Source organism: Rhinolophus sinicus, chromosome 6, assembly GCF_057876585.1.
Source record: "Rhinolophus sinicus isolate RSI-liver-muscle chromosome 6, RSI-T2T, whole genome shotgun sequence".
Taxonomy (NCBI): domain Eukaryota; kingdom Metazoa; phylum Chordata; class Mammalia; order Chiroptera; family Rhinolophidae; genus Rhinolophus; species Rhinolophus sinicus.
The window spans coordinates 38551911-38575148 of NC_142506.1; positions in this window are offsets into that span (position 1 = coordinate 38551911).

Below are 23238 nucleotides of genomic sequence, written 5' to 3' on the forward strand. Positions count from 1 at the left end.
GGACTGTTACAGTATAGTCAAACCTATTTAGTTACTTTAAAAGAGGCTTGTAATTCTTTTACACTAAAATTGAAACAAACCATAATAGAGAGAATGTGCATAAAATTTATTGGTTAGGTTGAGGTAACTATTGGCAATTCAAGCAAAGAAGCCTGCATGGTGAGGTGGGAGTTGACTTATATTAAGGGCGGTATTAAGAAATGTTACAGCCAAAATATATATTTCCAAATGATATTTAGACCACCAAACCCCCATGTTAAAACCAATTTACAAAATTCTTAACAAGTCATAGGAAAAGGATAGTGAGCCAAATTTTCCATTGAAAAAGTTCTCTTTCTCTCTCTCTCTCTCACTTCTTTCTTCTTTCCTTCCTTTCTTTCATAAATATTTATTGAGTATCTATATCAGCAGCCTCTTTTGTTTCCCAGACAGAGACTAACTTCTGTTACCATTTCTTGCACCCATACTAGTACCTGCCAGCTACTCGGTGCCAAGCACTTTCCATATATATTGTTTACCCCTCACAACAACCCTACACTCTGAACTCTTTATTGTACTACGTTTTAAAGTATGTGTGTATTGCAACTGAAACACACTCTAATGATCATCTGTCATTTGAAACATCTTACTAAAAAATGTTCAGTGGAGATTGTGCAGGCCTAGCAAACAGTGGCCTGGGTCTGAAATGTGGTGTGATTCTGGGAAAAATCCCTTACTCAGCTTTGTTTTTCACCATCTGTATCTCAGTTTTTCTATTTGTATACCAGGCATAATTAAAACTGTCTACTGGGTCTTTTACAAGCATGTTGGGAGGATTAGCAAGCGGCTATAGACTTTCCTTAGCTCTTTGAAAGAGAGGTACTACAAGAAATTCAAGGCAGGAGTCTTTCACGCAAAGCATTGGCTCCATTTACATTTAAACCTCCATTTAAAAAAAAAAAATTAAATGTGGCATTCTTTGGCTCAAACACAGAGCACGATTAATCAGTAGTATCTCAATCAAAAATATATTTTTTATGGATTCTAGGAATGCCTGGAAGATCACAGCTAGTATGGAACCTAGCATAATAGGCTGATGTGAAGCTGGGTGTTCTGGATGGGTGTTCAACAAATTCAGGTTCCAATCCAATGTTGTCACTAAGCAGCTGTGTCAACGTTGGCAAGAGATGTCTCTTCCCAAGCTTTCTCACTTGCGAAAATAATATACTGTACAGCTGCCTCACAGAGTTGTAGAGGGAATAATACTAAGAAATGTATGAAAGTGTTCAGAATGATATAAAATATTAGTTGTATATAATATGTGCCATTGGTGATTTTTGAAACTGGGATGAGATAGACCCAAGTTTTCCTCTTTGGCTAATTGCAGTTGCATTGAAATAATGCAATACAGATTATTTAAAGAGTCAATAACCCTATCCTCCCCATTTTTCCTTATCTAGCTTTTTTTGTCATTAAATTTTGACTGTCTTCCTGGTTGAGTATTGAAGCAACAGCAGGACAGCTATTTCTCCCAAATCTTTGTCTATGAAAAGTATCCTGCAACGGAAGATGCATTTTACTCTTATTGGAAAATGTGCATGACTTGTCACCCAAGAGTGGTTTCTGTTGTGAAACTTGTTCAGGAATCTACAGATAAAATATACAGTGTGCTAGCTGCACAAATGATTTCCTTAGTGTTCCTTGTACCATCATAGCATTCTCACATCTTATGATTATATTTCCAAGTGGTATCAGAATTCAATTATGCTATACTAGATTCTTCCCCTTTTCAAATGGGAATGATTGTTTATCGAAGCAATAAACATATAAATAACAAAAGAGAGATTGATATCATTGAGATCGATTACTTTGGAGAGTGTTTTATTCAAATTGGATTAGTAGATGAAACTTCCGTTTTCTTTCCATGAGTTGCAGACAACCCTTTGGAAGTAGTCTTAAAACAAGATTACCAGGGAAGTTTGGTGGCCCTAGGGATCTGGGATCATCTTGGTGATGGGTATTGTAGGTGCAGTGGTGTAAGTTGTTGTAAAGATAAAAGAAAGGTATTATGAAAGGAAATAAACAGAAGAAATCACAATGTGTTCTTTTAATTCAATTTAGGTAAAATTAGCTTATAATGAATTCTTCTATCTTAGAAAGGGAGAAAAGACAAAAAGATTGCTTTTTTTTCTCTTTTTTTCTTTCTTTCTTTTTTTAAGCAGACTAAGATGAAGGGGAGAGGGGCCATATGCCATTTACCGCCTCCCTTTCCTTTTCATATGCCATGAGCCTCTGTTATTCCAGTTTGTTAAAATGTAGGGATTAATCCAAGGCATGTCATTGGCTAATCTGCATGAAGTGGGTATCTGGGCTGCCTGGCACTCTTGGTTGGTGCTGACCCTGTATAGAACCCCTGTTTATTAAGGAGAGAGGGACTGTGATCCCATAATTCATGCAAAAAAAATAAATAAATAAAATAAAACATTAAAAAAAAAAAAACACCGAAAAAAAAATTGCTTAGGGATAGAGCTTCTGAGATCTCACCTTAAAACTGACAGAGCGTAACAGCCATGAAATGACTTGTGGGGAAAGAAGCAGACTATAAACTGTCTTCACAAAGGAAGAAAATATTATCAGTTCAGAGACAGATTCTGTGAAGGAATAGTTTAGTTTCTGTGGTTGGCTGGATTTCATAAAATGAAAAAAATCAAACCAGAAACCTGTTTGTGGAGTTGAGGCATGATTGTATTTTTAGTTTTCTTAACTAAATAAATCTATCAGTTGACAAAGAGGACAGTGTAGTGGATTAGACAGAGAAGGTATGATTGAAGACTTGAAGGCAGGGTCAATTCAAAATACATTGATCACAGTCTTATTAGGCCTGGAACAGAAAGAAAAATGAATTTCAAATGTAGGGAGTGGGAGGGTGGGATAGAAAGAGGACTAAAGGGAAATATTGGTACATTTTCCAACAGTGTGATGCATAACACACAGATGAACTCAGACACTGAGATACAATTCATTGGTTAAATCCTGACAAATATTGAGCCAGGATAAAATGTTTCTATCATACTGTCTCTCTCTTCTTGTCTTCCTTCATAAAGCACCCTGCAATAATTTTTGTAATGTAGAAAAGGGTTCTACTCTTGATAAGTATTTTTAATGTTGTAAGACTGAAAAACATAATCTAAGTAAAGTCAAATAAAGTAAAGGTGAAGGACATCATCAAAATGGCAGTGTGAGGTGAGCCTCTGTAAACCTCCCCTAGAATTTACAACTAATCAAACAACAATAACTCCACAAAACACTCCCTGCACAGCAAACAGGCAAGATGAAAAGGCCCACTAATGAATTCACCTAAAGGTGGGTGAATCGCCCGAGAGGGAGAAGAGGGAAGGGAGAAGTGCAAGACGGAGTTGCGTGGGCGCAGGACGCAGACCTAGCTCAGTGCTTTGAGCTCGTTGCATCCTAGAACAGCTGCGGCTGTGGAAGAGGGAAGAACTCAGACTGCTAGGGCTGCGCTTATGGCCCACAGGGCTGAGGGGACAGCATACAATACGGCTAAACCCAACGCTCATGGCAGAGACCTCAGAGAAAAGACTGAGGGAAGAAGGCTGAAAACTGGTTTAAGCCCTCACTGCGGAGCAGAGAATGGAAGCCTTAGGCACTGAGACTAGCCGCCCCCTCCTTATCCTCCCAGAGCTCGCCCGGCCCCCACCTGCCCGGTGCTAGAAGCGGAACAGTAGCAGTGTCAGATCAAAAGAACAGAATATTTGCTGTTCTGAGAACTGTGGACCGCAGACACAGATTCACAGCTCAACTAGTTCCGGCAAAGGGGAGAGAGCTGTGGAAGCAGGACCGGCTGTGGTGGTGGTCGCCGCCATTGCTCTGGGCCACCTCTCACAACTCACCCCGCCCCTGGCCCCACCTATCTGGGCGGATCCCTGCAGGAGTAAACAGAACTGCTGAAACATAAGGTCTCTGAATCTGGTACAGGAGGAGCTTTGGAACTTCAAAAGCTCTCTGCATACCCACACGGACACTGCCCTGTGACCCAGGCGAACTACTAACAGAGGAGAAGCCTGTCTCCCAGGGAATCCCCCCATTGTGTGAGAAGCGGTAATAGTGCAGAGAAAACATAGCACTACCATGTGAGAGAGGAAAAAAAAAGGCTGCAGTCAGAGAGAAAATAAAACATTCTACCAACAAGTACTGGAAAACAAAAGAAAGACCTCTTCTTATCAACCTGTTGCAGAAGCCACTCCTGTAGATGTCTAGGAAGAGAAATAATAAATCAGTAATTGCCATGAATAACCAAGGCAACAAGACAGCTCAGAAAGAAAGGGAAAAGTCTCCAGAAAATGAAGTTAAAGATATGGAAATATGTGACTTAAATGACAGACAATTCAAGATTACAGTTCTGAAAAAAACTCAAAAAGATGCAAGAAAACACAGAAAGACAGTTTAATGAACTCAGAAACACAATCAAAGAACAGCATGAACATTTTACCAAAGAGATTGAAATTTTAAAAAAGAACCAAATAGAATTTCTGGAGATTAAGAACTCAATAGAAGAAATTAAGAGTGAAATAGCCAGTTTAGGTAGTAGAGTTGACCAGATGGAGGAAAGAATCGGTGACATCAAGATAGAAACCTGGAAATGACATGGATGGAAGAAGAAAGAGACTTGAGACTTAAAAGAAATTAAAGAACGCTACAAGAACTTTCCGACTCCATCAGAAAGAGCAATATAAGAATAATGGGCATACCAGAAAGAAAAGAAAGGGAGAAGGGAACAGAGAGTATATTCAAACAAATTGTCAATGAGAACTTCCCAACCTTGTGGAAAGAACTGGATCTTCGAATCCAAGAAGCAAATAGAACACCTAATTACCTCTACCCAAATAGGCCTTCTCCAAGACACATTGTATTGAAGCTGTCAAAAATCAACGACAAAGAAAGAATCCTCAAGGCAGTCAGGGAAAAGAAGACGGTAACCTACAAAGGAGAGCCCATTAGATTTTCATCAGATTTCTCAGCAGAAACTTTACAAGCCAGGAGGGAGTGGAACCAAATATTCAAACTATTGAAAGAGAGAAATTATGAGCCAAGAATAATATACCCAGCAAAGATATCCTTTAGATATAAAGGAGGAATAAAGACCTTTCTAGACATACAGAAGCTGAGGGAATTTTCTAATACACTACCTGCACTACAAGAAATGCTAAAGGAGGCTATTCGACCACCATCAACAGGGACAATTTGTGGCAACCAAAACTCAGAAAGGGGGAGAGTAAAGGCCTGAACCGGAATATGGGAATGGAGAAAGTAAGCGTGCTGAAGAAAATGGAATACTCTAAATATCATACTTTCTTTTACATAAACTTAAGGGAAACTACTCAAAAAAAAAATCTGGAACTGAAATATGTACAGTAATAAAAGAAGAAACAGAGGGAAACATCATAGAATACCACCACACAGAAATAATAGACAACGACAAAAAGGCAAAGAAACAATGGAGACACGGCCTAACCAGAAAACTAAAGATAGAATGACAGGAAATCCTCACATATCAGTAATCACCTTAAATGTAAATGGACTGTACTCACCAATAAAAAGACACAGAGTAGTAGCAGATTGGATCAAAAAAATAAACCCAACCATATGCTGTCTCCAAGAGACACATCTCAGCTACAAGGACAAGCATTGACTCAAAGTGAAAGGATGGAAATGGACACTCTAAGCAAATGGTACCCAGAGAAAATCAGGTGTAGCCAAAATGATATCAGATGAAAAGACTTCAGGGTGAAAAAGATAACAAGAGATAAAGATGGATATTTCATAATGGTGAAGGGGACTATACAACAAGAAGACATAACAGTCATCAATATGTATGCCCCCAATCAGGAAGCACCGAAATATACCAAGCAACTACTAACAGAACTAAAGGGAGAAATTGACCAAAACATAATTATACTAGGGGACTTAAATACATCATGGATAGATCATCCAAACAGAAAATAAATAACGAAATAGCAGCCCTAAATGACACATTAGATGAAATGGACATAATTGACATTTATAGAGCACTTCATCCTAAAACATCAGACTATACATTTTTTTTTCTAGTGTACATGGAACAATCTCAAGGGTAGACCATATATTGGGACATAAAACCAGCCTCAGCAGATTTAAGAAGATTGAAATCATACCAAGCATAATCTCTGATAACAAGGCTTTGATATTGGATATGAACTGCAAAAAGAAATCGGGAAAAAACACAAATACATGGAGATTAAACAACATACTTTTAAAGAACGACTGGGTCAAAGAAGATATTAGAGGAGAGATCAAAAGATACATAGAAAGAAATGACAATGAAAATACATCCTACCAAAATTTTTGGGATGCAGCAAAAGCAGTTTTAAGAGGGAAATTTATATCATTACAGACCTATCTCAAGAAAGAAGAAAAATCCCAAATAAATAACCTCATGTTACACCTTAAAGAACTAGAAAAAGAAGAACAAGTGAAAACCAAGGTCAGCAGAAGAAAGGAAATAACAAAAATCAGAGCAGAACTAAATGAAATAGAGAACAAAAAGACAATAGAAAAAATTAATGTGATAAAGAGGTGGTTCTTTGAAAAGATTAACAAAATTGAGAAACTCTTGGCTAGATTCACTAAGACAACAAGAGAGAAGACACTAATTAACAAAATCAGAAATGAAAAAGGGGACGCTATCACAGACACCACAGAAATACAAAAGATCATCCAGGAATACTATGAAGGACTATATGCCACCAAATTCAATAACCTAGAAGAAATGGAGAAGTTCTTAGAAACATATAGCCTTCCAAGGCTGAACCATGAAGAACTGGAAAATCTAAACAGACTGATCACCAGTAACGATATTGAATCAGTCACCCAAAACCTTCCCAAAAGTCTGGTCCAGGAGCAGATGGCTTCACTAGTGAATTCTACCAAACTTTCAAAGAGGATCTAATACCAATCCTGCTCAAAGTCTTCCAAAAAATTGAAGAAGAAATAGTACTCCCTAACTCATTTTATGATGCCAACATCACTCTGATACCAAAACCTGGTAAGGACAACACAAAAAAGAAAACTACAGACCAATATCTCTGTTGAATACAGATGCAAAAATCCTAAACAAAATTCTAGAAAATCGAATACAGCAATGCATTAAAAAGATTATTCATCACGACCAAGTGGGGTTCATCCCCGGGGCACAAGGATAGTTCAACATCTGCAAATCCATCAATGTGATACATCACATAAACAAAATAAAATACAAAAATCATAAGATTATATCAATTGATGCAGAAAAAAGCATTTGACAAGATACAACATCTATTTATGATTAAAACACTTAATAAAATAGGTATCGAAGCAAAATACTTTAACATAATAAAGGCCCTATATGACAAGCCCTCAGCTAATCTCATAATCAATGGTGAAAAACTGAAGCCCTTTGCTCTACATTCAGGAACATGACAGGGCTGTCCCATATCACCTCTGCTTTTCAACATAGTGTTGGAAGTCCTTGCCAGAGCAATCAGGCAAGAGAAAGAAATAAAAGGCATCCAAATTGGGAATGAAGACGTTAAAGTATCACTCTTTGCAGATGACATGATGCTATATATAGGAAACCCTAAAGACTCCACCAAAAAACTATTAGAAACAATCAACGAACACAGTAAAGTTGCTGGCTACAAAATCAACGCACAAAATTCCATTGCATTCCTATATACTAACAATGAAATCTCAGAAAAAGAAATGCAAAACAATTCCTTTTGCAATTGCAGCAAAAAGAATAAAATACCTAGGAATAAACTTAACCAAGGATGTGAAAGACCTATATGTTGAAAACTATCAGACATTTTTGAAAGAAATTGAAGAAGACACAAAGAAATGGAAAGACATTCCGTGCTCATGGATTGGAAGAATCAACATAGTTAAAATAGCCATATTACCCAAAGCAATATACAGATTTAATGCAATCCCCATCAAAATCCCAATGGTGTTTTTTAAAGAAATAGAACCAAAAATCATCAGATTTGTTTGGAACCACAAAAGACCCCGAATAGCCAAAGCAATCTTAAGAAAAAAGAACAATAATGGAGGTATCAGACTCCCTGACTTTAGCTTGTACTACAGGGCTACAATAATCAAAACAACATGGTATTGGCAGAAAAACAGACACATAGACCAATGGAATAGAATTGAGAACCCAGAAATAAAACCACATAAAAATGGACAGATAATTTTTGACAAAGAAGCTAAAAACATACAATGGAGGAAAGACAGCCTCTTCAATAAATGGTGCTGGGAGAATTGGATAGTCACGTGCTAAAGAGTGAAACTGGACTGCTATCTGTCACCATGTACCAAAATTAATTCAAAATGGATCAAAGACTTAAGCATAAGACCTGACACAATAAACTGCATAGAAGAAAACATAGGTACTAAACTTATGGACCTTCGGTTCAAAGAGCATTTTATGAATTTGACTCCAAAGGCAATCGAAATAAAAGCTAAAATAAATGAATGGGACTATATGAAACTTAAAAGCTTCTCCACAGCAAAAGAAACCGTCGACAAAATAAAGAGGCAACCAACTGAATGGGAGAAGATTTTTGCAAACAGTGCCTCCAATAAGGGGCTAATATCCAAACTATACAAGGAACTCATGCAACTCAACAACAAAAAAAAAACAAACAACCCAATTGAAAATGGGCAGAGGACCTGAAGAGACATTTCTCCAAAGAAAACATACAAATGGCAAATAGACATATGAAAAAATGCTCAACATCACTAATCATCAGAGAAATGCAAATCAAAACCACAATGAGATATCACCTCACCCCAGTCAGAATGGCTATCATCAACAAGACAAATAGTAACAATTGTTGGAGAGGCTGTGGAGAACAAAGAACCCTCATACACTGTTGGTGGGAATGCAGACTGGTGCAGCTGCTATGGAAGGCAGTGTGGAGGTTCCTCAAAAAATTACGAATAGAATTACCATATGACCCAGCAATCCCTCTCCTGGGTATCTACCCAAAAAATCTGAAAACATTTAGAGATAAAGACACGTGTGCTCCAATGTTCATTGCAGCTTTGTTTACGGTGGCCAAGACATGGAAACAACCAAACTGTCCTTCGATAGATGAATGGATAAAGAAGTTGTGGTATATATATACACAATGGAATACTATTCGGCGGTAAGAAAAGATGATATAGGAACAGTTGTGACAACATGGATGGATCTTGGGAGTGTAATGCTGAGCGAAATAAGTCAGACAGAAAAAGCAGAGAACCATGTGATTTCACTGATATGTGGTATATAAACCCAAAACAACAAAAGAACAAGACAAACAAATGAGAAACATAAACTCCTAGACACAGACAATAGTTTAGTGGTTACCAGAGGGTAAGGGGGTGGGGGATGGGAGATAAGGGTAAGGGGGATCAAATATATGGTGATGGAAGGAGAACTGACTCTGGGTGGTGAACACACAAATGGGATTTATAGATGATGTAATACAGAGTTGTACACCTGAAATCTATGTAATTTTACTAACAATTGTCACCCCAATAAATTTTAAAAATAAATTAAAAAAAAAAAGAAAAGAGAAGAAAAGAAAATTGGTTTTCATTCCCTGTCTCACTAGTTTGGAAAATATCCTTGTACTTGTAAACTCCAATATCTTTTCAATTGGGCTAGGGAGGTGGGGGTGGGGTGGGGGCATTACAAGGATCTATGGTGGTTCCTAAAAGATTATCTCAATGGATAATATAATTTAGAAAAATCTTAAGAACTTTTACCTATAGCATCTTTATTTCCTGCCCCAAGAAGAAAGGAGACTGCATCAAAAAGAAATGTACGTATCCTTTGTTTAAATAAATTACTATAGCCTGATACATAGGAAACACACAAAGTTTTAAAGATGGTTGTGTAAGCTTGCATTAGAAGGAACCAACACAATTCAAAGTGAAATACTGACTTTGGGCCCTCAGCTTTCTTTGAGCAGGAAGCAGAATGAAAAAGGCTATTTACCTGTAAATAAGGGCTAGTTCTTATGGTAATATGTACATGACTGGACCTTTGAATGACCATGGATTCCCATATGCTTCCCCTTTCTCCTTCTTTGAATGGAAATATCTTTTTTGATTATCTTGTTGGCATCTCACCATTGTATGGTGAATAAATGAGGGAGGGAGCAAATTAAGTTATTAATTTAGTCCACAAATTTCTGGATTAAGAGGGGCCACATACATAAAGTTGCCTTTATGGGACCTCAGCTAGACCAGATTCACAGCTGAACCAGACACACTTCCTGAGTTATTGGACTCTGAGTTTCATGATAACCTTGAATGAGACTTTTAGGCAGTCTTGGGAGAGGGTGAATTCATTTAACCTGTGGGAGGAATGCAAACAAGTATAGCCAGTGGGTGACTGTTTTAGATTAAATTCTTTGTGGCTTGTCCCATAAAGGGATGGCGTTGGTTTCTTCACCTCTTGAACTGTGGCTGGCTCAGGACTTGATTTGACCATCAAATGTGTCAGAAGGATAATGTATAAGTTGTGAATCTAAGCCTCCAGAGGCCTTGAAGCCTCTGCTTTTACCCTCTTGGAATGTGTCCACTCTATGAACATGCCTGTTATCTTTTTCCCGTGGAGAAAAATGTCTAGCCAATATAGATTTTTCACTATCCCAGCTGAGGGCCTACGTGTAGAAGAGAACTCATCAAATACCATATAGGGGAGAGAGATGGTATCTCAGCAGAGCCCAACCAAAATCACCAATCCACAGGATCATAAGCAAATAAATGATTATTTTAAGCCATGAAGTTTTGGAGTGGTTTGTTACCTAGAAAAATCCAGTTGAAACACACCTACATGTGCAGCTTTATATATGTCTTCTGTCTTTCTGTTACCGGTGTAGGGGTCCTTGCCCCTTTCAGGATAGAAATCAAGGGAGTGGGCAAAACAGTTTTGCAGAGAGAAAGGTTTATTAAAGCAAAAGCTTGATCCACCAAGAGAGCCCAGCCCACTATGGAAAATAATGGATTTGGCTCCCGAAGGCTTACAGGCCCAGCAATTTTTGGACTATTGGGTTGGAGTCCACCCCTTCTTCTTTCTCTTCTCCCTCCCCAGAGTATGTTGAGGGGGTTCCACAATGTGCCTGTGCAGTGTACCTACATGCTACTTCATGCATCCCATGTCTCATTAGTATTTTAAATCTTCACCTTAAGATGTGTTTTCTGCTACAATAATGAAGAAAAGTTAACTACAGGACAGCTCTTTTAACTAATGTGCAAGCACAACTTTAGGAACTTTCCCTGGGCTCACTTATCTCTCCTGAAATTATGGTTCTATTGGCTCAGTATTTCTTATTGGCCAAAGAATGTGGTTCAAGGTTGTTCTCCCCAGCTGCAGGCTCAGACTACTGACCACATTTCTACTGAGCCTGTAAATACCTTGAGGGCAGTGATTGTATTTTGCAACTTTTGTGACTTTTACAACACTTAGCATAGGGCTAGGTTCAGATTGATGCTGTATGAATGACTTTTTGTACCTGAAGCTCTTATGCCTGTTTGGAAACATAGAGTTTAAAAGTAAAAGAATATCAGAAGAAAAACTTTAGGCTAGCTTAGGCATATTGTAGGGTCTATTGTTACCCTCTCACACTATTTTTTTTTTTCCCCAACGGAAGGAAGAGTTTTGGTCTTTAACAACTGGTCTTCGGGATCACAGGGAAACAAATTTTTCATGTTCCACTGTTAGACTCTCAATGGGTAGTAAGAAAGTACCTATCACTTAAAGAGGTAATAATTAAGATATATGAATTAATAAAGAAAAGAATCAAACATTTTTGGAAGCAGGACATATTGACCCCAACTCTGAACCTTTTGGCCAGTGCCCATGTCCATTACTGAGCCTAATAACCAAAGTAAATGAGTCACTGAGGCCAGTGAGAATAAAAATTATCTGCAATCATCTTGCTTATTGCTGACCTGATTCTGTTCTGCTCTTATGTCCTCCTAGCTCCTGACCTGTGGTTTTATTTCCCCTCTGCAACCTACTCTTCCCTTTGAACTTGGCATTGCTATTAAGTTTTTCTGGCTTGAACCCTTGCCAATTTGTACATATGTTGGCTGAGACTAACCCTTTGGATATCTTCATTCAGAGTTGTCTTAGAATATCCTGACCTAATTTTAGCTTCTCGTGGACTGACTACCTACCTGCTATGGATTTCCCTCAGTGAGAGGAATTCAGATTACCAGCAGTTTGTGCAGACAAAGCGATGAGCAGTAGTGGTAGTGTGAAGAGGAAATGAGATGAAACAGGGAGTGATGAGAAAGGTCCTGTTAGATCTGTGGGCTCTGACAAGGCACTGCCTTTTTTACTGAGAGCCCAAGGGAAATCATCTCATGAAAAAAATTCTAGGAGCTCTAATGGTATGTAACCAGAAGAAGATTCTTTTAAATCTCGTTCTAACTCTCCTTCCCAAGGGCATTCAAACTCTGAAGGAAGGGACGTTCCTTCCAGGTCTGTCTTGTTTTTTCTATGAGAAGATCCTTGATACATGATGGAAGAGTGAGATGACAGGGGGGTAATTACCTCATGGGGATTAACTTCATGTCCATTCCTGTATTCCTGGCTGTAAGTTCTTGGAGTTGTTGGCTCAAGTTAAGGCTGGTTAACCGAACAAAGGGAAAGAAGTGAAATATTCTGCTAACATTTGAAAACTGGGAATGTAAAATTTCCCTCATAAAATTATTGTGTAACATGTACAATGATTTTTCTCTTGCTGGAGTTCAGAGAGATGGTTCCCAGGCTGTGCACACAGGCTGAGCAGCAGGTGTTTGCAGAGCTGTGCTGAGGGCTCCTACCTCAAATGACAACCAGGCAGCTTTGCTTCAATTGGCTTTAAATGTGGGTGATGCATAAAAGGACCCTAGAAAAGGATTCCACTGGCTTGGAGAATCCAGTGTAAGGCTTAGATATGAGTTCATATCATCTTTATTTTTTAAGCCTAATATAAGAGGTCACCATAAGAAACTTACTCATAAATGTTTGTTGACCAACTGGCTCAATGTTTCCTCACTATAGGAACAACACAGTTACTTTAAAGGACATGTTATAACAATTTTTCAATAAGATTAGAAGAGTCATACGTGAATCTCTAAAACGATAGTTACTAAAAATGTGGGTGGGCAATGTTAGCAAATTTCAACACTTCCTTTATGTGCATGAGGTCTTTATTAATACTTCAACATTCACCTAAAGAGAAATGTATGTCCCCCAACCCCGTTGCCTCCCATTATTTTTTTGCTTGATTACTGCAGGTGTGCAAAAGCCTTTTCCACGTGAAGCCACATGTCTCTGCATAGGAGCTTGGGGTTTGGGAATGCATTTATCAAATGCAAGCCAGCTCCTGCAAAACTCCCTGAGAAAATTGTAGAACACCTGTATACTAATGGTTTTTATTGTTGAAATTATTTTATTGCACAATCAAAACCCTACAATTGTATCATAGAAATATACTACATGATTCTGAGTACAGAAATTGGCTGTGAATTTCACTGCTGACATTTTATTTCTTGTCATTAAACTTTTATTTTACTTATTTTATCCCATAAATAAGAAAAGAAAACATATGGAGGAACTGTGGGATAGTGTGGTTCTTTTCCATGTTTTGGTATTTTTAGCTTTTCCCAATGAAAATTAAAGGCCTGAAATTTGTACTCGAAATGTATAAAAAATAAATAAATTAGTTAAAGAATATTAAAGAGCTGCATATGTATTTAGAATGGAATCTTCTCTGTTTCCTTGTCTTAAGGAAAGTAACAAACCACAATTGTCTGTAGTTTCTTTCCTCTTCAAAACCACTACTGCTCTAAAGACCATGAACCTGAACTGAAAAACAACTCTTTCCTGCTGACGTGAGATAATTCAGCTTCTATGATGTCTTAATCCTGGGCCTCCCTTAATTGACTTCTAACTGTGTTGAACTGTGGCTGCTAGGAGTTGTAATGTGGATTGCAATTTACAAGGCACTAGAATTGTTTCTGTCAACAAAAAACCATCCAGGTTAAGAGAAAGTTTATAAGAGTTTATTAGAGCCAAACTGATGACATTGCCAGGAAGCAAAGTCTCAACAGATTGAGAAAATGCTCCGGAAAATGGCCATTTTGCAATTTATTTTGTACATTAGAATCAAAGAAGGAAGGTTACATGAAATCCATTGGTTGTAGATTCAGGGGGTAGGAGAAATCAAAGTGGGGAAATCTCTGGGATTGGATAAAAAGTAAAATGGAGAGACACACACCTTTTTTACATTGGTGGGTATAGGATAATTAATAGCATTTTACAGCACATAGAGATAGTATTTGGGGAACAAGATAACAATGAGGGATTTTGTAGTTTTCTGCTCTGGTGTGGTGGGTTGTGTCCCCTGGGGGGTCCAGAAAAAGGGATTACTCTGATATTGTAAGGGTATGTTACCTTAGATGCAAAAAAAGGACAGACAGGCTCACTTAAGGTAAAGATTGACCTTTGTGAAGGAAGCTGCAGGCCAAAGATGTGACTTCCTACCATGGCCCACCGCAGTTAGGAATTTTTACATTCACGCCATCCTATGTGGTTATTTTCAGTCTCTTGAGCTTGTCAGGTTTAACCTGTGGCGCCCTTTCTGTCCACAGTTTCCCCTTTTGGTCATAAATCAACCCAAAGGATGCATTGATGAAAAACCTTTTGGTTGGATAGTGTGGTCCCACGGTGCTAGGAAGGCTCATTCCTAGGAAGTAGTATTTATCTCAATGAACGTTGGACCATTGGGGGTGGGGTAAGACCATAACCTTAGATGGCAGTTAAGACCAGATTATTTATATTTAAAGAAAAGGTGAGCAAATGGGAGACAGTCTAATCCTATATGTCTTCATTAAATGTATTCTGGATCATTTCTAATCTTTGAGCTATCATGATCCAAGTTTTTTTTCTGTCTTATGTTGCTTTTTGTATCTAGTATAACATGTACACACTAGGACCAAGAGCAATAATATTAAACCAGTAACACCAATTAGGAGCAGAAAATGTACAAAATTAGACAAGTATGAGTTTGAGGGGTGCAAACATCCTAGCCAACCATAAAACCCTTTACATGCATTATCATAATTTTTTATTAAGCTAATAATATATTTTCTTCCCTCGTCCACTGCTATTTGTACTTTATGATAATTTTGGCCAGATGAACGAACATTTTCTACTATTTCATGATCCAAAAGCTCTTATTTTTCTTCTGGCTGCTTAGTTTCCATAGAAATGACTTCATGGGGAGGATTAAGTTCAATTTACCAATACACTGCATTTTCAGTATCAATATTGTTATAGGTTTTATTATTGCCTATGATTTCAGCATTACACCATATTCCCGTAGCATCTACTGTAAACCTGGTATTATTACAATAGAAATCAGTTAGTATGACAGAAGAATTTTCTAACCCTTCCCAACAAAAACATCCTCCTCCCATATACCATATACTGTTGTTTGCTGAGGTGGATATGATATGCCAGGATTGGGTAAATTCAGAATTCCATTTTGATTGGGGACATAACCATTTACCTTTTCGATTTAATATGGCCTGTCTGCTTTACATTGGAAGCAATCAAGTGTCATTTATTAATCTGATTTCTGCAAGTTGGGAGCTGTAACTTTCAGGTTTAATAGGGGCTAAGGCTATAAAACACAATGGTGTAAATTATAATTACTACCTAAAAATTTGTAAAGGCCAGGAGGACAGTAAGAGTTTTATAAATAAATTTTCTGTGCCTCAGCAGCTATTATAGAGGGCCAGTTTTAAAAATATATACATTCTTTTATGTTTTCTAAGGGTGTTTGTATAACAAACAGCCTTGGAAAATGGAGATAACATCTCCCCCTGGGTAGCAGGCAGTTTTGTTTACTGACCAGAATAGTAAATATCACAGATAATTTTCCCCAATATGAGTTTATTTTTCCTTCATATTTATACATCGTCTCTTCAGGGCAGCCCTCTTTTGAATGGTGATTAGAGTGGTCAGTCTACTTCCTTTTTGTTGCAATGACATCTTTAAAGAAAGAAACTTTTTGATTCCCATGCCAAAGAATGACGGAAAATATAGATGATTTTGATGTTTAAAAAAAAAAATAAAAATATATATATATATATATATATATATATATATATATATATATATATATATATATATACACATTCACTTCAGCTTCTATCTGAATTAATACAATTAGTAGTCTACGTTGAGTTTGGGGGTAAGCAAAATTGGGTTCTATTATAAAATTCTTTTCACAATATTTATGTTTCACTAACCTTCTACAACATCACTAATCCTTCTTGGTTTATCTCCTTTTCCTTATTCAGAAATTATCAGCTTACTAGGACAAACTATGTCCTTTTAACTTCTCTCAAAAATACACACATCCCTTTCCTTCCTTCTATACTAACATTCCTTGTAAAATTTAAACCATAAAAATAGTATTATTAACAATAAAGAAGTTATCTTGTATACCTTTAGCAGTTATTAACAGTTGGTCTATAGAAGTACAAGTTTTGAGAAAAACCTAAATAACAAGTATAACTATCATTATTACTAATGTTAGTAGCAGACAGGTAAAGATAATCAAACAATTGGTTATTTTAAGTTCAATATCATTTATTGTAAATATACAGTCTTCTCAATGTCTTCAGGTGGCTGTCTGCCCCGATGTCGGTGGCTTCTTGTCCTTGAAGAGTCTTTGGTAGCCATTGATAGGTCCCGTTCAACAAGGTTGGAGAGTCTTTAATTGACGTTTTGTCCAGTGGACAAAATCTCCTGGCTGTGAGTCATGGTCTTTGAAGTCTACATCTCCCGAGAGCACACTGAAGTGCATGTTACTAATTGATTAATTTCTTCAAGAATTGATAAGTCCTTGATAATAATGTAGAATGTCTCCTTCTAGCAAGGTTGGTTTACATGTCCCTTCACATAGGGTGAACAATGACTAATGAGGAGAAAGCCTGTATTTACCAAAAGGAATATCTCAGGTTGAGAAGCTCTATAAGGAGAGCTTTTGCAAGGGAGATTAAAAGCTTCTGAAAATTTACCTAGTTGGATTTTAATTTACTATTAGCACATTTTACCAATCCAGAGGACTGGGGTGATAAGCACAATGAAAATGCTGTAAAATAAGCCAGATATTACAAATAGATTATATTATTGGCCCACTGAACTGAGTCTCTCAGTTACTACTCATAGGAAATTCTCCAATTAGGGATTATTATTATTATTATAAATAACTTTCCTACCATTAAGGCTGTTGCTCTCCTGCAAGAGAATCTCTCAACCCAGTGAGATAACATACAAATTATGATTAACATATATTTGCATCCTTGAGATGGTGGCATTTGAATAAAATCCAATTACCATACCTCAAATGGATCTAAAGGAAATGGGAAACGTCCTTAGGACCTATGGAGTGATTTTTCAAGGTTACATTTTAGACAGATAGAACATCTGCTATACACTTTATGAGCTACAGTAGAGATTTCTAATAATCCTTACTCCATGAAATCATCTTTCCAAAACCCCAATGAGTTATCTCATGTACGTGCTAAATTATATCTGTTTTGGTAAAAGTTTCCCCCTTTTTGTTGCCATATTTTCTTTTCTTCTTCTGCAGCTGTCCATTGGAACTCTAAAAGAATCTTATTGATTTAATAGAGAAAAGAAAACATTCTCAAGTCTGGATAATTTAGCTATTTATTGCTGCTGGTCTAGCTGCAGTATCAACTAAATTATTTTCTTTTGCTTCCATGGTGGCAGCCTTAGAATGTCCTGGAATTTTGATAATTGCCAATTGTTTCAGTTTCTGTATGACACCTAATTTAAATTCTGCAACCTGTTTTCCATTCTCCTGGGCTGCCCTGAGGAAGCTAAGAAGGCTTGCTGCTTCCACAACATTCCAAAGTTGTGAGTTACACTAAAGGTATAGCAACTATCAGTATAAATATTGGCTATTTGGCGTTTGGCTCATTTACAAGCTCCTGTAAGATCTACTAATTCAGCTTGTTGGGAAGAACTTATTCAGGTAAATAAGAGATTTAAATTTATGTTCACCATGGAAGTTACTGCATATCCAGCTTGGTAATGTCCCTGTTCATCTTTCAGATGAGAGTCAGCATTATCAATAGGGTTTTCTGTAAATCATTCCTAGGAACAAGAAGTTGGTCAGTAAGCAAAACAGAGCTGTGGATGTCTTCATCCTGTAAAGAGGGTAATACATTTGCTGGGTGAGACTGTCACATTGACTTAAAGTAGTATTAGAAGAAGAAAGCAAGAGTGCTTTATGAGAAGCCAGTCGACTGATGGAAGTGTTGAGTGCAATTCAATAGAATGAGTAACATAAATAAAGGAGCACCTATAACTAGCTCTTCTGTTTGCATAAAATGGCTGTAGCAGAGATGGCTGTCATCCAGGGACAGAGCCCTTTAACTACGTACTGAGTTTAATTGTCTAGAGCTTCTTTAGCTTATTTCCCTTTAGGGTTCCATTGGGTTGACCAGACTGACCTGATTTTAATAAGATATATAAAGCTGGGCCTTAAGGAAAAATTTGGAACCTAATTGAGACAGCATCTAGTCAAACCCAAGACACCTCTAAGCTGTTTGCTTTTGTTTTTGTAAGAGGAAAGAATATTATTCCTCTAAGTCTAGGTTAATTATTAGCCTATATTTAGATATTGGATAACAAAGGTATTTTACTTAGTGTAAACAGAATCAACGCTTGTCCTTTGAGTCCCTATGTCTTTTATGACTACCTATGGTAATAGGTAAGTTGTGTCCTCTTAGGAATCTAATATATCCTAGAGCATAAGAGTAAATCATCCACATATTGGATTAGAGTAGAATTTCTAGAAAATTCGACATTATTTAAATCAGCTTTTAGTATCTGAGAGAAATAGGTGGGACTCTCTGTATACCCCTTGGAGTATTACTATCCAAGTAAACTCTGATCTTTCCAGATAGAAAAGCAAAGAGGTATCCCCCATCTCACCGCACCCCCTCATTTTTAACAGGAATGCTGAAAAAGGCACTACATAAATCTATCACTGAAAAATATTGGCAATACACACAGGAATAACTGATAATAGGGTATGTGGGTTTGGAACCACAGGATATCTTTATAGCTCTGAGATCCTATGCAAATCTCCATCCATTCCCATTGGGTTTCTTTACTGGAAGGATGGGAGAACTATAGGCACTCATACATGGAATTAAAAGTCTCCCTTTTAAAGGTAATCTTATATAACGAGGTAATTCCAACTAGTGTATCAGGCCTCAAAGGATATTGGCAAATATAAGGTAGAGGCAAAGTATTATTAATAGTTATTTAAATAGGAGTAGCTGACTTAATCTTGCCAATATCTGTAATGGAAAAAGCCTAAAGTTGAATGGAGCATCCTGCAACAAACATTCAGTCAGTCTCAAGACTAGTTTTCTCTCATGTACTTTCTTTTAAAATCATTGTTTGTCCAATCTGATTCATTTAGTTCCAACTAAGTACATTATACCATTCTGGGAGAAGGATATGTGAGCATCACTGATTAGAAAGTCTCACACTATCAGGTAACTTGGGGCAGATTTGAATAGTAAAAATATATGTTGCCCTTTAACATTTCTTAGTTGGAAGGGAACAGGTTTTGATTTAAAAACAGACATTGGTTGATTAGATATTTCTGACATTTGGGTAGAATCTTTACTCCAAGGGAGAGGGCAACTTAGTCGGGTGGTGTTAACAGATAAAGTAGCCCTAGTGTTAGTCAGAAGGGGAAATGCCCTCAGAGTCCTTAGAGCAGCCCTCTGCTGGCTTCTATTTCTTTTCTTTTTCTAAATCCCATTTCAGTTTTCTACAATCCTTAAGGTGACCTGACTTTTTACAATAGAAGCAGATTCCTCTACAGGGGATTCCCTAGCAAACCTTTAGCAATTCTGTTGCTTTCCTCTCAGAAACAAGTAGGTGCAGTAATTGGGATAAATCAGAAAAGCCAGGATCATAAGTTTGTTCTAACACTTAATTCAAATTCCTTTGCAAAGTCATCAGGGTCCTTGAAAGGGTTGGAGGAATCTTTAGTAGATTCCTTAGTTCTGCCTGCGTGCCAACCTCTGATTCCCTTCTGCCCAAGACCAGCTCCTCTCCAAAAGGAGCTGCAACAGAGGGGCAGGAGAGAGGAGTAGGAAAAGGAGAGCAAGTCCAGACAAAGTAAAGCACACAGCAGTACAGTTGGAGAAGAGTGAAAAGTGAGGTGTTGGCATTGAACAGATTCAGAAAACTTATTTAGTTCAGAGACATTCTCTAAATTTTTCTTACTAACTTCTTGGAGAGAAGAACGTCTCTCTGTGTACCATTTCAGATGCTTCTCTCTATTTGCCAATTGAGGTAAGCCTCCCATTTCATTCAGTTTGATTTTTAAGTAAGCTTTTTCAATTGTGCACCCCAAAATTAATTTAAGAGCTCCATTTTGGCCATCGCAAGTTGATATCACTTCTAGTTAAATCTTTCCATGTCTGTAAGTACTTGCAAGTAAAGTCTCCCTAGGATCTGTAGATCTGCAGGAGTATTAATGAGGTTGGAGTCTGGGAGCTTGTCGGCCTTTGAGGAATGGTTTCCCATGTTAATTTTTAGTTTTCTTTTGAGATCTGCAGAATCTGAACAAATTTCTAGTGATATTGTGTAGTAGGTTGAGGTGTGCTGCTTATGGGTTGAGCTCCAAGGAGCTGTCACATCCTGAGTTGCTGCAACCCTCCTACGTGCCTTGGTTTCTCGCCCCGGCTGTCTAATACAACTGTGAGGACTTGGAGCACGAGGTAACTAGCCTTTATGTGCATGTCCCTGGATGAGTCAAATATTTAATTACAGTTGTGTTGGAATTCACTATGGGGCCACTGCATGTTTTGAGAAGTACCCTCAAACACCTCCACAGGGATTCTTAGTCACCTAAGAATAACCTAAATTTGGGCTGGAGAGAGTAAATATCCCTTTTCTTCGGAGCTGAACAAGTTCAGACTCTCATTTATCTAGCAAAAGGTTTTGTTCAGGCTCATAGTAAGCTATTCCAATTGAAAATCCAAAATTAAAACCAGCCACCCATTTTTTTTCTCTTGTCCCAGAGTTATCTTAACTTCTGTCCTTAACCTGGGTTATCTCAACCCTTAACCTTTAATGCCACCTTGAGGATTTAAAAAAACAACAACAAAAAAAACAGCTCAAATAAAGTCATGGCCTTCTACCTTAAAACAGGGAGGTCCGGAATTCCAAGGAAAAGTCATCCAAGTTCACTCGATGTGAAGTGGGGAGCAGTCGGGCACAATGATCCCTGCTGGTAACTAGCACTGGATCTGGGTCCGCACGGTGATCCTTGGTGGGCTTCTTTGGAATCCTGCCCGACTAAGCCAAGTAGTCAATGAAAAACCATCCAGCCCAAGAGAAAACTTATGAGTTTATTTGAGCCAAACTGACAATTGCTGGGAAGCAGTCTCAACAGATTGAGAAATTCTCCGGAAAATGGCCATTTTGCAACTTATAATATACATTAGAATCAAAGGAGGAGGATTACATGAAATCCATTAATTGTAGATTCAGGGAGTGGGAGAAAGCAAAGTGGGGAAATCTCTGAGATTGGATAAAAAGCAAAACGGAGAGACACACACCTTTTTTACATTGGTGGGTATAGGATAATTAATAGCATTTTACAGCACAGAGATGGTATTTGGGGAACAAGATAACAATGAGGGATTTTGTAGTTTTCTGCTCTGGTGTGGTGGGTTGTACCCCCTGGGGGGTCCAGAAAAAGGGATTACTCTGATATTGTAAGGGTATGTTACCTTAGATGCAAAAAAAGGACAGACAGGCTCACTTAAGGTAAAGATTGACCTTTGTGAAGGAAGCTGCAGGCCAAAGATGTGACTTTCCGCCATGGCCCACCCTAGTTATGAATTCTTATGTTCACACCATCCTATCTCGTTATTTTCAGTCTTCTGAGCTTGTCAGGTTTAACCTGTAGCCCCTTTTCCGTCCACATTTCTCATCCTCAAATTAGTCCTGAGCGCAGCAAAGATGAAAAACAAAAGAAAGTCTTTACACCCCTGTCTGTCTTACCACTTCAAGTGAGACTTTCTGACCATCTCAGAATGGATGGTTATCTTTGAACAATTTAGTTACGTACAAAAAGAAAAGGCATTGGGGCCGCCAATGCCTCACTAATTTTGTCTTAATAAAGTTGCCTCGGTAGACTATCTTGTCCAGGGAAAGTGGAGAACTCCTAATGCTTTTAGATTTTCAAAAGGAGTGTTGATTATTTTGAAACACTGTCCTGTGGTGAATCCAAGGTGGAGAATCGCCTTCTTCTTTCCCATGAATGTCTGTCTGATTTCTTTATTAATCGAAGCAGCAGGGAAGAAATGCCAGGAAGTTATTTTTTCTATGGTCCCTTATGGTCATGTAACATTTATTTCTGCCTATCTTATCTAGTTGCTACCTTTCCATCCTGGGACCCCAACTTTGAAAGCCACGATATGCACACACATACACACCAGAGGGTATAGGCACTCTGATTACTCTTGGGATAAAGATATGGTTAGAATCCTAAAGAATTCAGAGTCCAAAGGAGAGATAGATATATAAATGATAGTGATGGTGCAATTTATGAAGATATATGTGAAGAGTATTTATGGGATCATGGAGGAGAGACACCTATCACTGGGGCTGGGAGAGTAAAAGATAGCTTTCTGGAGGAGATGGCAACTAAATTAACTCTTTAGGAATGAGTCAGGATCATCCAAGAAAATAATGTTAAGAGGTGATTTTAGGCAGAGGTAGTCAATGAGAAAAGCATGGGAAGGTGAAACATAGTGTATGCAGGAATCACAAGTAGTTCTGTGTCACCCAGGAATGCAGATAGGGAGGTGGCAGGGGTGGGGCATAATCAGGCCAGGAGGCCGGTAGGAGCTAATTATGAGTGGATTAATATACTATGTCAGTCAGCTTGGACTTCCTCAAGTAGAGGATTAGGAGGATCTCATGCAGGGATGGAAATGGTCACTGGTCAGATTTATGTTATTCAGGTAGCTGGGCACAGGGTGAATTCACACACAGGGTAACTAAGGCTGGAGGTCAGATAGGAGTCTGGAGTGGTT